At 36.6% G+C, this 13876-nt stretch overlaps 1 pseudogene; it reads left to right on the top strand.

The window, feature by feature from the left end:
- The window catches only part of LOC107692752 (double-strand break repair protein MRE11A-like), a 97062-nt pseudogene that overhangs the window by 8682 nt on the left and 74504 nt on the right, over positions 1-13876 (top strand).

Here is a 13876-nt window from a genome sequence, read left to right on the forward strand (position 1 = left end):
ACAAAATATAAAATAAAAAAAGAATGGCAGACATTTAGGCCAAAGTGAACAAAGATAATAATCTTTGTCATTATTTTATCTGTTATTATTAGAAAATAAGAACAAAGATATACATTACAAATACACATAATATACAAATAAAACAAACAGTGCTTCATTTTTCAGGTACAGCATTTAGCAGTAAAATTCAAGAAATTTAATGTACAAATATTAAAATAAAACACTATATACATCAGTTATACTTTTTTAAAAGCAACTGACTGATGATAAGTTCATCAGTCAAGAGCAGTGAGCAGATTTTTTCTGTGTTTTGTTGTTTTATTAACATTAAAATAATAGTTCACCAAAAATGAAAATTGTCATCTTTCTTTCAATTCTGTCATAGTGTTTAATTTTTATACCACCATTTACTCAAGTTGTTTTAAACCTGAATTAGTTTATTTCGTCTGTTGAACATAAAAGTTATTTTTTGAAGAATGTGGGTAACCAAGCAGTTGCTGGTCCCCAGTGACTTCCATGGTATTTTTTTCCTACTGTAAAAGTCAGTGTGGACCAGCTACTGTTTGGTTCACATTCTTCAAAATATCTTCTTTTGTGTTCAGCACAAGAAAGAAATCAATACAGGTTTGGGACAAAATGTGAGTGAGTAAATAATGACAGAAATAAAAATTTTTGGGTGAACTATCCCTTTAATGACAGTCGGCAGCATGTTTAGTAGCTACTGTCCCTTTAAGATCTGCACACGTTTCTCTCTCAACTGTTTACTTTAATTTTAGACATAACCAGCTGTGTTTATATGTAAACCTTGTGTGTTTTTGACAGTATTAGACACTAAATCAATCAGACGCGAAAGACAACTTAGTCCAATAATCAGGCGCTTTTTGACAGGCTCTCAGTGTGAGCGCACTTCATGAGTACGCGCTCAGAAAAAGCGTATGCAGAACAGCACGTGAATTAAATGTTTAACCGGTATTGCTTTAAAGCAGATGGAAATAGTGTAGTTTTGTGATTGCGCATAAGTGCAGTGTCCCGTGAGAGTAACTCTACCGCTGAGCTAACACTGATGTGAATGCATGTGGCTTATGGCGTTGTACATTTTATTGAGATGGAGGGAGGCGCCTGAACTGCAGCTGATAGAATGTGCGCTGTAGCACGATACAACGATATTTCTTCAAAAGCATATGTCGCACTGTACAGCCCTGCCAGAGGGACCAAGTATTTTGCAGGGAAGCCCCGCAGGAGCCAAACTCATAGAGGTCGGCCCGGCACTGAGTAATTGTTCCAAGATAAATTGTACAGCCTCAGAACCCAGTGGGGGCCAAGAGCGTACAGTGAAGAAGGCAAACGCCTGAAGCACTGGTTTTGCCATAAGGCCAGAGTAAGTCTGTTTAAGCTGAAAGGACCCGAGCCTGTAAGGCCGGAACATCCAGATTATAAAACCTGGTAAATGGTTTACCCAGCACCTAGGCCCAGCCAGCCGCCGCACAAATTCCTGCAATGGACACTCCGCTAGACCAAGCCCAGGAAGAGGCAACGCCTCTTGTTGAGTGGGCTCTTACTCCCATGGGGCATTGTAGGCCCAAAGAAGAGTACGCTAACTTGATAACGTCAATTATCCATTTGGAAAGTCTCTGCTTCGTGACCGGAGACCCTCTGGTGCGCCCACCGAATCATACAAAATGCTGATCCGACTGCCTGAATGGGGCAGAATGCTCAATATGTATTCTCAATGCCCTGACGGGGCAGAGTAAATTCAGCTCTTGGTCCTGCTCTGAAGGAAGAAGCGCCGAAAGAGCTATTACCTGCGCTCTGAACGAAGTCGAGAGCACTTCAGGTACATAACCATGCCTTGGCTTCATGACAACCTTGGAGTCGTTGGGCCCGAATTCGAGGCAGGTGGGGCTCACTGAGAGCACCTGCAGATCTCCCATATGCTTTACCGATTTGGAAGGGGAGCGACCCTTATCCAACAGCTCCTGAAGGAAGGACAATATCAGAGATATGTCGCAGGAAATTGGGTCTGCGATTGGGCCATACACCAGGCGGAGAAGACAGACCATTTAAGGGCATATAGCCGCCTTTTTAGAGGGTGCTCTAGCCTGAGATATTGTGTTTAGCATGCTCTCTGGGAGGTCCGCAGGCTCTCATCGAGAGGCCAGAGGAGCAGAGCCCACAGCTCGGGCTGGGGGTGCCATATCGTTATGTTCGCCTGAGAGAGGAGGTCTCGTCACAGGGGAATGGGCCACAGGGCTGCTGAGAGCAGCCGAGACAGCTCTGCGAACCAGTGTTGGTTCCTCCAGAGCGGGGCCATCAAGAGAACCTTGTGTTTCTGTTCCCTGATTCGCCTGATTACCTGTGGGATCAGGGCGATTGGGGGGAAAAGTAAAGGAGTAAAGGAGGTAGGGCCAGTCGTGGGCCAACGCATCCCTGTCCTTCGAAAAGTAAATTGGGCAGTGAGAGTACCTGTGGGATCAGGGCGATCAGGGGAAAAGCGTAAAGGAGGAGGTTGGATTTAAACATAGATTCTTTACAGATACAAAAGATGCATTACTCTTATCTGTATGACCAAAAATGACGAAGTATTTTAAGAGCAAATGATCGCAGCGGCGCCTCCATCTGTCATGCAGTAGCCCAAGCGCGCTACTGTTCAGCTTCCACACTCCGCACAAACACGTGAACTACGCACTTTTTTCTAGGCTAACATTAGATTGAGCTGCCATGGAAAGTTGCTACTACATACATATTTCAGATGATAAGATTGGGATAACCTCCAAACCAAAGCCGATACCTTTTTAAAAGCTCATTACCGTCAAATGTTTATAAAATGTTTATATGCCGAGGTAGATTGCTGGCAACAGCCATTTTAGGATAGTTCAAATTTGGTCTTAGTGACTTATGAGTCCTAACGGTTCACAGATTTAGGAGCTAATTTTAGGGCTAATACGCTTTGTGAAATACTCTTAGAACAAAAATTTAGGAGTCCTAAATTTAGGACTGACACGAGCTAATTTTAGTGCTAAAACGCTTTGTGAAATACTCTTAGAACTAAAATTTAGGAGTCCTAAATTTAGGACTGACACGCCCATTATTTTAAAGATTTTCTCCTAAATCAGCGAGTTATGAGCTACTCTTAGCCTTAAGATTTTTTGTGAATACGGGCCCTGATTTCTATTATTATATTGGATCTGTATTTTAAGTCTTAAAGTGACAGCATCCTAATATACCTGCCTTTGTCCTTAACGTTAATCAAACAACAAAAGGCCAAGAGAAAATCACTACTGCTCTTGCCTGAACAACTTTTGTAAATTAAAAAAAAATCTATTTAAGATTAATCTAATGTATACAGTGAAGACAATCCAGTGTTATTTTATATGTAGTGATTAAATTTGCATACCTAAATGCAACTCTTAGACCTACCTTACAAACTCAAAGCATATCACTTTATATGTATGGTATATGGGTAAAGTTGGATATACGTATAATAGTTGTAAGTTGAAGTTAGTATTTCATTTTGCTGTGATAGAGGATTATGGTGTAATGGCAAACCTAGTTACTATTTGGTAATATCACTTTCATAATTCAAATGATGCATATCGGGTATTAGGATTATGGTCATATTGCCATAATGCTTATACATAATACGTAGGAGTTCAAGCCTAGTATTCAAGCCAAAGCCACCAGTGGCAAGGAAAAACACTTGATTTTATGTATTTTAGCATGGGTGAAATTATGTATTGACTATTCTGTATCAGTATGTAGACCAAAACTGTCCATTATAATAGTTTTTTTTTATACTGTCTGTATAATTATATAAGGAATATATCATCCAAAATAAAACTGGGATTGTTTTCTTCCCTTATGTCCTTCCAAAACCATATGACTTTTTCTTCTGTGGAACATACAAGGAAAAAGCTTGAAGAATACTGGTCGCTCTTATCCATGTGTAAGATTTTACAGTGTCCTGTCCTAAAATGTGAATTCAAACCAGTTTTTTTTCTTACACATGCAATAGCAATGAATTGGTATAGGGCTGTCACGATATCAGGGCCCATATGTATAAAACTTCTCAGAATTGCTCTTTAAGAATAGTCTTAAGCTTTGACTTAACTGTCAAAAAATTCTTTGTAAAAAGTAGGACTTTTCTAAGAGTAGGAGACTTTTATAAAGAAGCTAAAAGCAACTTTCGGTAAAGTTTAAGACTGATTCTTATGTGTTGACTGAGGTGACACTTATGTGTTGTGAACTAAGGACTACAATGATGTCAACACAAAATGGCTGACCTCAACCTCTGAATCAGCCAATAGTGAGCCTGCTCATGTAAAGTCACAGCAGCACAACACTCATCATTTAATGTAACTACAATAAAATAATTTAATTAAGACACTGAAATATTTTAATATTTAAATGTTTTTTTGTTTTTTTTAATGCTTTGCATTGTGCAAAATTATCACAAATTATTACTGATGCTTCGTTTTCTATTGGTATGTCTCCTCGTTTACAGTTGGAGCAATGATGTGAACATGAGTTCAATCAGTGGCTCCAACAACTCCGTGAAAGCCCACAATCCTCATAAAAGTGACTTGTTTTTGAAATATGGTTTGCCGGTCAGTTGGAAAGCTAATTAATTGCCATATAGTAGTGGCCAAAAGTGAGGTCCGGCCTAGGAAATTTCACCCTTAATTAAAAAAAATTAATAAATGAATGTTCAAGATTTTGCAAGCATATTGCATAGTTGCTTAGAGTCAGTTGTTTTATTTGTGATAATAATGCAATGAAACATGCCAAATTGTGCGGTCATAATTTTTGGCATGCTGTCATACAAATAAATTATGAAAACGTGCTAAAACAAGAGGACCAATGAAATATTAATAACTTATTTTGTAGTCAGTGTGCCAGTGTTGCCAATTTAGTGAGACTCTCTCATGACGTCATAAAGGTGAGTTCGCTGATCTATATAAATATAAATATAGATCAGTGAACTCACCTTTATGAGGTCATCTAGTAACATTAAGTGACCAGTTTTAGCTACTTTCGATTATAAGCAGTTGGCAACACTGGTCAGTGTTTTTTTAAAAAATGTAATTACTACATCTCTGCAGTTAGAGCATTGACTTGTTGAGTGGAAGAGGTTATTAAATTTCTTACTTTGTCAGTTACAAAAAAAAAAAAAAAGATTTTTTGATCTTGGCAATCAAGTTTGTATCGTTTTATCAACTCCATATTATCATATAACTCCAAAATGTCATATCTTCACTGGAAAGTGTTTGTTTCCTCCTCTGTGCTGCCATCTTGTTACTCCTAACTAGGTTAGGAGACCTCTTCAGCTCTCTTAAATAATTTAGGAGCTGGGACCTAGTCTTAACACTTAGGTACCTGTATGAATCACTTTTATTCTTAAGTCTAGGAATAAGAGTAAAATTACGTCATTCTTAGAATTTTGACACACTTAGGACTAAAATTTTACTCTGAGCGGCTTTATACATACGGCCCCAGATTTTTCACTACTCGATTATTGGGGGGGGGATCCTGATAGCAATATATTGTGATATCTATGGAATGTGGATTATATGGGGTTTGAGGCTTTCAAGTTTTAAAGAACATTTGACTTTTGCATGCACTCCTATAGGCTTTTTTTTTTTTTTTTAAGTGGGATGGCCGAGTGGGATGCCCCCCCCCCCAAACCTGAATAATCTTTTTATGAATTGGACTTGTCTGGTTCAGAAGCTGAATGGAGGGGAAGAAAATATATATTATAAAAATAAATATTATTTTATTCCACAAAGCTACTGTTTATCTTCAGTAGAATTGGTATACAGCATACGACATATAGACCACTTTTTAGATAAATTTATAGTTCTTCTGTGTCCTTTTTGAAACTTGACAGTCACATTCATTGTAATTACATAGAAAAGAGCAGCCAATACAAAACAACATTTCTTTAAATGTTCCATCGTGTTTGATGGAAGTCAGTCATGTGGGTTTGGAATGACATAAGGGTCAGTTTCACTAATGCTATGGCAAAACTTTGCTTGTGGCTTACTAATTAATTGAACATCTTGCATGACTGCATATGCACAATTTTTAGATTAGTATTTAAGTTTATGCTATGTGTGTTCTGCAGAAGAATGTATGGACTTTGAAGCACTTCTTTCTCGTCCCACCTCTGAGGTCTTACTGCTGAGAGTGGAAGATCTTGTGAAGGAATACTTTCAGACAGCTGAGAAGGTTTGTATTTTGTATATGTGTGTAGAGGATGCAGATCAGTCATTAGTCAACATTCCGCTCTGTCCTCTTCAAACCTTCCACAGAATTATCTGTAAGTAATAGATCTCTTTTGAAAGGTTCTTGCTACTTTTGTTGAAGCTGTTATTCTAATTGCTTTAGAAAAACTAATAGCTGTTTTTATTAGTTGCAAAATCTCATTGATTAATCTCTTAAATCAAGAGCGGCCCAGTACTGGGAGGCACATCCCACAAAAAAATTAAATAATTACAATTTTAAAAAAAAAGTAATAATTTTAAAACTTCAAATCTTAAATTTTTTCACAGTGGGATTTTTTAAAAAGTCTTTAAAGAGTTATAAACCATGACCCAAACTAACCAGAGGTGAATAACTCAAGCATTACAAACTTTGATGTTTATAAGGAAACATTATTCACGGTGCTTCATGGAAGTGGGTGGGCACTAAAGAGTTCACGGTCACTGTTCCGCTAGTGGGACACTCATGCTCATTACAGTCAAATTACTTTTTAATCTTGATTAACTCTATATCGTTGTTTTTCAAAAGTAATTATATAGTAAAAGTTACTTTTAATTCATTTTTAACAGGTGTATACAGCAAAATTTTATTATGAAATCGAGATAAACATGCAGTAATGCTAAAATTGGTGAAATAGATTCTCCATTTATGACGCAACTTACATGTGAATGATTTGTTTCTGCATGTTTTTTACGTGTTTATTAGAGGTTGAATTTAAATAAAATATTGCCATACTGCCCAAACTACTCAAGATTTCTCAAGTTTAGACTATTCTTCCACTCCTATAGCAGATAATAATTGGAATAGGTTCTTTGGGGGGTTCAATATTACGCTGTCTGTTCTGATACTGTAGCAGATGGTTGCAAGGTTACAATTTTCTCTCTAATTAATCACATCTTACTGGACTGCTCTGCTTCTAATGCAAGTAAATGTGATTTTAATTAGTAAGGTCTCTAAAGGACTTTTATCATAAATGATTTTTATCATATGTTAATTTAAAACATCTTGTGTAATTTTGTTGTATTTTATTTTGTTTGCTTTTATTTTATTATGTTTTATTTTTTGGGCATCTGTCCGTAAGGTGCAGGTTTACCCTGAATTAATTGTTATTATTTATTTTTGTAAATGGATGGATAAGTATATTGAGTATAATGAGTTTAGATTCTATGTGTAATACATTTGTTTAAAATAGTTACAAGATTTAAGTTAACTAACTACCCACTGTATATATTTTGTTTCTGTATATTGAGTTTCTGTATGTGTTTGTGTGTAGAATGTGCAGTTGTCTCTGTTGACGGAGCAAGGCATGGGAAAGGCAGTGCAGGAGTTTGTGGATAAGGAGGAAAAAGATGCTATAGAAGAACTCATAAACTACCAGCTGGAGAAAACCCAACACTACCTCCGAGAATGACGGGTGGAAGCAATAGAGGAGAAGATTGATGAGGAGGTAAAAGGAGCATTTAAGGAAGATCTAGTGAGAAACCTCAATAATTTTATCATTTCTATATAATAATTTTACAACGGCTTTCTTTGCTTTCACAATGAGCTTACTTAATTGCAATTTTCTCTGTGACAATCTTGCTCTTTCAAGAAACAACATTTTTATGTTACCATTTAAATTTTACTCAAGTATTTAAAAAAGTAGAAGTAACCTAGCCAAAAGAAAGGAGATTCTTGTTTCATCATATTGAATCATCTTTTCAATGCAGAGTGAATTTGCTTAAAAATAAACTGCATGAAATCTTTTGTCAGGCAGACATACAAACGTTTGGTTAAAGGGAGAAAACAAAACACAATGGCTGCAGGTCAAACACATCTACAGTGGGTATAGAAAAGAATCACCCCCCTTTAAAATAATCACATTTTGTTGCTTTGCAGCCTGAAATTAGTTTTTGTTTTATCCAGCTGTTTTACTCAGTGCAACTTATAATATCCAAGTAAAAGATATAACACCAACATGTCAAAAAAAAAAAAACAATCACGGAGGAGGAAAAAGGATCACCCCCCTCCTAAAAATTACTTGTAAACTCAATCAGGTGTAACTAATCACCTTCTCAATGGCGTGATCAGCTGTCATCATTTGTGACCTGTGCTGGCAAAATGCAATTTAATTACAATGAGCAATTTTTAAAAAATGAGTTATTTTCATTTTCACGGTCTCCATTAAAAGAGCTTAAAAATTATGTATGATGTATGACGAAAAATGACTGAGCTACACCTGTTTGAAGTCGATAGTCAGCAAAGTCAATTTTGAGAAAAATCGAATTAAAGTTTTGAATGAATGAATGAATGATGCATTTATATAGCGCTTTACTGTGTATTGTTGTACACCCAAAGTGCTTTACAATCATGTGGGGGGTCTCTCCTCAACCACCACCAGTTTTCTGAAGGTTCCAAATCAAAATCACCTGCAACGTTGCATCTTTTCCTCCACTTCTTTTCTTAATAATAATTACTATATTAATATTCACAATATAGCTATTTTTTATTTAATCTTTGTTATTATAAATAAGAACAGATTTTAAAAAACTGAACAAATATAAGAAAAAAAAACATAGTGCATTACCTTTTTCATTTTACATCTAAACAAAAGCATTCAAGAAAAACAAATAATCAAATTTAAAAATCCCTTTAGTGTGTTCATTACAAATAAATTGAAAAAGCAGTTCAATCAAGAGCAGTAAGTGATTCACTTTTTTCTTTTAATTTTAGATTAACATTAATGAGACAGACGGCCTATATATTAAGACCTACTGTAATGCACCTAATGGATCTAATATAATGTTACACATCAGATGTTTTTCCCCAACAGTTCCCCAAACGTTCACTTAAGACATAACAGATTATGTTTGTGTGAATGCTTAAATACTGTAATTCTGTGTATATGTATCGGGATCCCTTTATGCAGGCGCTTCGGATGACAGTCAACACGAGAAACGAGCGGAGAAAAGGTACTCCTCTCAGAAAACATACAAATAAAGATAATTTTAGATGTTTAATTACTATTTGGAGCATTGGGATTGCTAGACGAGGGCTTAATGAACTCATCTTTGTGAAAACCTAAAATTTGACTAAAATCTACATTTTTGACTTTTTTTGCGTGTAGCTCAAAATTAGCCTGCACGCATTCTGACTCATTTTGCCAGCACGGGTCACATTTTGATTGGCTCAGCATGAAAAGAGCTTTCCTGGAGCATTTCAGTCCTTGGTAGTGCAACTGAAGCAAACAATCAATAATGGGTGGCAAGGCACTGTCAAAAGATCTCCGGGATAAAGTTGTGGACAGGCACAAGTCAGGAGATGGATACAAAAAAAAACGTAAAAGACTTTATAAATGCCTAGAAGCACAGTGAAGTCTATTATTAAGAAGTGGAATGTATTTGGTATAACACATACCCTCCCTGAATCAGGACGTCGCTCCAAACTGGATGAAAGAGCCACGAAGAAACTGGTCAGAGAGGTGACCAAAAGGCCTACAGCAACTCTGAATCACTTGCAGGAATTTATGACAAAGAGTCAGATGAGACTAAAATTAAATTATTTGGCCTCAACACCAAACGATATGTCTGGTGGAAATCCAGTATAGCTCACCATCCAAATAACAACATTCCTACAGAAAAGCATGCAGATGGTAATATCCAGTTATGGGAGTGTTTCTCTGCAGCAGGTACTGGAGCACTTGTCAGGATAGAAGGAAAATGGAAAAATGGAAGGAAAATTCTTAAGGAAAATCTGCTGCCCTCTGCCAGAAAGTTGTCAATAGGAAGAAGGTTTACCTTCCAACATGACAATGACCCAAAGTACACATCAAAACTGACCACTTGAAGGAGAAAAAGGTGAATTTCCTTGCATGGCCTAGTCAGAGCCCAGACTTTTAAACCGCATTGAAAATCTGTGGAATGACTTGAAGACTGCAGTCCACAAACAATCACCATCAAATTTAACTGAACATGAGCAGTTCTGCAAAGAAGAGTGGGCAAATATTGCAAAGTCTAGATGTGCAAAAAGACATATCCCAAAAGACTAAATGCTGTAATTAAAGCAAAAGGTAGTTTAAAAAAACACACACACAAGGGGGGGTTTGCTTTTTTTTTTTATTGTTTATTTTTCTGACATGTTGGTGTTATCTTTCACTTGCATGTTATAGGTTGCACTTAATAACTTAATGTTATAGATTGAGTAAATACAGCTGGATAAAACAAAAACTGTCTGTCTTCATTTCAGGCTGCAAAGCAACAAAATGTGATTATTTTAAAGGGGGGGGGGTGATTCTTTTTTTATACCCACTATATCTAATGCATACAACAATAATTAAAATGCAGCCCAGTTGAACACTAAAAATACAGCCATTGAAGGGATACTCCATCCTTTACACCCTCATGCCATCCCATATGTATATGACTTACTTTCTTCAGATTAACAGAAAAAAAAATCCATCTCTCTGCATATGATGCAAGTGTAAAGGAGGACCAAAGATGATGTTTTTAAAACTACACAAAGTGAAGATGACAGTAACTTATACAACCCCTGTTGATAAATCAATGTCGTCTTAAGTGAAACGATAGGTGTGTGTAAGTAAACTACAAATACTAATATTTTAAACATGACGCCGTGTTCATTTTGTGTGGCTTTTGACGTGGTCCTGTACACTTGCATTATATGGACTAAAAATCTATGTTTGTGTTCATCTGAAGAAAGAAAGTCATATATATCTGGGATGGCATGAGGGTGAGTACATGATGAGAGAATTTATTTTTTCCATTTTTGGATGGATTATCCCTGATGAGCCAAATGTGATGCAGAGGCCAGAAACACATTCCAGAATATAAGAACGTGCATTGAATTGATGAGGAGAGTCATAGAATTCAAACATACAACATGAACTTCTTGAAAGGCTACTTTTTGTGTTGTCTGTTCAGTGCTTAATTAGATTAATTGATGAACAAACCATTTAATTATTTAGATTAAAAAAGAATTAATTGACAGTCCTAATTGTTACTCAATATACCATTACAATTAAACTTATTTTGGGGGGGAAGCAACTTTGCTACCTCAATATGCTTCCTCAGATTTGATGGCAAACTTTTGAAGCCAGAAATTTACCTGATGAAAGTTCCAACTGAAGCTGAAATGTGTATACGTGATGCGTGAAAAGAAACCTTGTTGGTTCTCACACATCAAGCATGCATGTTTTAGCTTCTGTTACCATGTCATCTGATAAAATAAAAATAAAATTGTAAGAAGTAAAAAGTAGTGTTTTTTTTTTTCAGAAATGTAATCAAGTAAAAGTACAAGTAGTTAATTTGGTCCCACTTTATATTGTGTCCCTAATACCTGTGTACTTGCATAGTAACTAAATATGTACGTAGTATGTAACCACAGTGTAAGTACACATTGGTACATAGTATCTACAGCTGTAATATTTCTGTAACTACATACAACCCTCAGGATGGTTTGTGTAAGTACAAATGTGTAACAGGTCATATATAACTACATTTTGTAACAACAATATGTATAAGAGTAATTGGAACCATTTGATCCAGGGGGTGGAGATAGGTAGGTTTAGGGGTGGAAATGGGATCCAGGGGGTGGAGATGGGTAGGTTTAGGGATATGTTAAGTGGGAGGAGTTGGATCTCGAGTTGGAGTTGGTGCACCACTGTAATACCAGTCTACTTACATGGTGACTCCTCAGTAACTGTCCACTTAATATAAAGTGTAACATTCTGGACACCAACCACAATTTATATGTAAAGCCTAACTTAGTGGCCGCTACTGTGTAACATCAGAGTAATTACATGATAAATCTAATATAAAGTGTAACACTTTCTTTACCAAAAAGTGCTGTTAGTCCTGTTACACATGTGTACTTACACATACCATTCAGTGGGTTGTTACATATGTGTAGTTACACACAAATCATAAACAGTCTCTCCAAACCAGCAGTTCCAGATTTCTCCCTATAATGACGTCATACTAGGGAAAGTCCCACCCATTTGTGACACAAGCCCTGAGTGAGAAGCAGCAGTCCACCATTACTGTTTTCTTGCTGTAGCTGCTGAATGTCTGCGTCAAAGAGGCATTACAAGTGTCGTGTGTTGGGATGCACCAACGAACATTGGTCTCCATAGACCGCTGAGGACACGGTGGTTAAATTTAATTTTTGAAGGGAATGTCCCGGGAAAAAAAAACAGAAAAGTCCTATATGTTTGTACTAATGTTTACGCCAGACTGCCTCACAAACGAGGGTCAGTTCAGTGCTGGAGTTGTGCAAAGGTTGATTCTGAAAGAGGGATCGATACCAACGCTTTGTGCGCGAGCATCAGCTCCAGACAAAGTAAGCATCACGCGTCATATTTTGTTTTCCAAAAGAGCTTCTTGGGACTCTGTAAGGCTAATGTTGCTAAAGCTACCATGGTCTCTGCCTGTTTTCACTCATGCTGCCTTCACGTGCTACCAGAATGATCGTAAATAGGAATGTGGTAGTTAAAAATTGCATATGGAACCAATGTGAAGTCGACCGCTTGAATTTGTCGAGCTCATAATGTGATAGCACGCGAAGGCACCATGAGACCAGCTATGTCGTTATTTTTATTGCGCTGTGCTCCCCGTCTGTGTAATTCATAAACGCACATTTACTGCACAGTACAATCAGATTGCGTGATATTGTCCTGTTTTGCCGGAGCATGAGATCTTGAAGCTCCGCCCTCTTCTGAAAAGGGAGAAGGTTGTTCCTGCACAACCGGAGGCTGCAGTATCAGGACCGCATTTCTAGGACTGCATTTCCAGGACCCTAGTTTTTTGTAACAGCGCTACCTACCGAATTGAATGTTATAGCGGAGGCTGCAGTTTCAGGACCGCATTTCTAGGACCCTGGTGGTTTAGTTTGTAGTAATGTTTGTATCAATGTTTGTATCATGTTATCAAAGATGTTGAATCTCAGGAATTTTTTTTTTTTTTCAATTGTGATTTTTGATTCAAAATGCATCAGAGGTTAATACCTGCTTTGAGTCACAATTTTAAATGTAAACATAAATGAATTTACACTTAAAATATAAATGAAAAATGTATTTCAATCTTTATACAACGGAAAAGTGGAGTACCTTAAAAGTCTTAGTTTCTTTAAATATACTGTATATCGATTAACCCCCTTAAGTTTAAGTAATTAGCTCATTATCAGGTAAAATAAGGATGGAATCAAATGGAATCAGCAATCAGCCAGATATTTAAATTTTTGCAATGACACAATTAGTGTTGTCACGGTACCAAAATTTCAGTATTCGGTACCAATACCAGTGAAAATCCACGGTTCTCGGTACCAATTTCGGTACCAAAGCAAAGCACAAAAATATGCTAATTGAACAACATTTTTATTAATAACGTTAAACAAAAATTAAATGTACAAAACCAATGCCATTCTTTATACTTATTTAAAATTGTTTCAAGTTTTTCCACAAGTAATAAAAGTATGAAAAAAGTAAACAAGTTTCACCCAAAAGTTTAGTCATAGTTATGCTGCCGCTGAAAAACATCTGTAAACTGTTGTCTGTTTTAGGGTTTGCTGGTGTGTTTCAGGATCTTCCTCAGTCTGCAGCTGTAAAAGGAAAATATAATATACT

Source organism: Sinocyclocheilus anshuiensis, unplaced genomic scaffold, assembly GCF_001515605.1.
Source record: "Sinocyclocheilus anshuiensis isolate Anshui unplaced genomic scaffold, SAMN03320099.WGS_v1.1 scaffold1171, whole genome shotgun sequence".
Lineage (NCBI taxonomy): Eukaryota > Metazoa > Chordata > Actinopteri > Cypriniformes > Cyprinidae > Sinocyclocheilus > Sinocyclocheilus anshuiensis.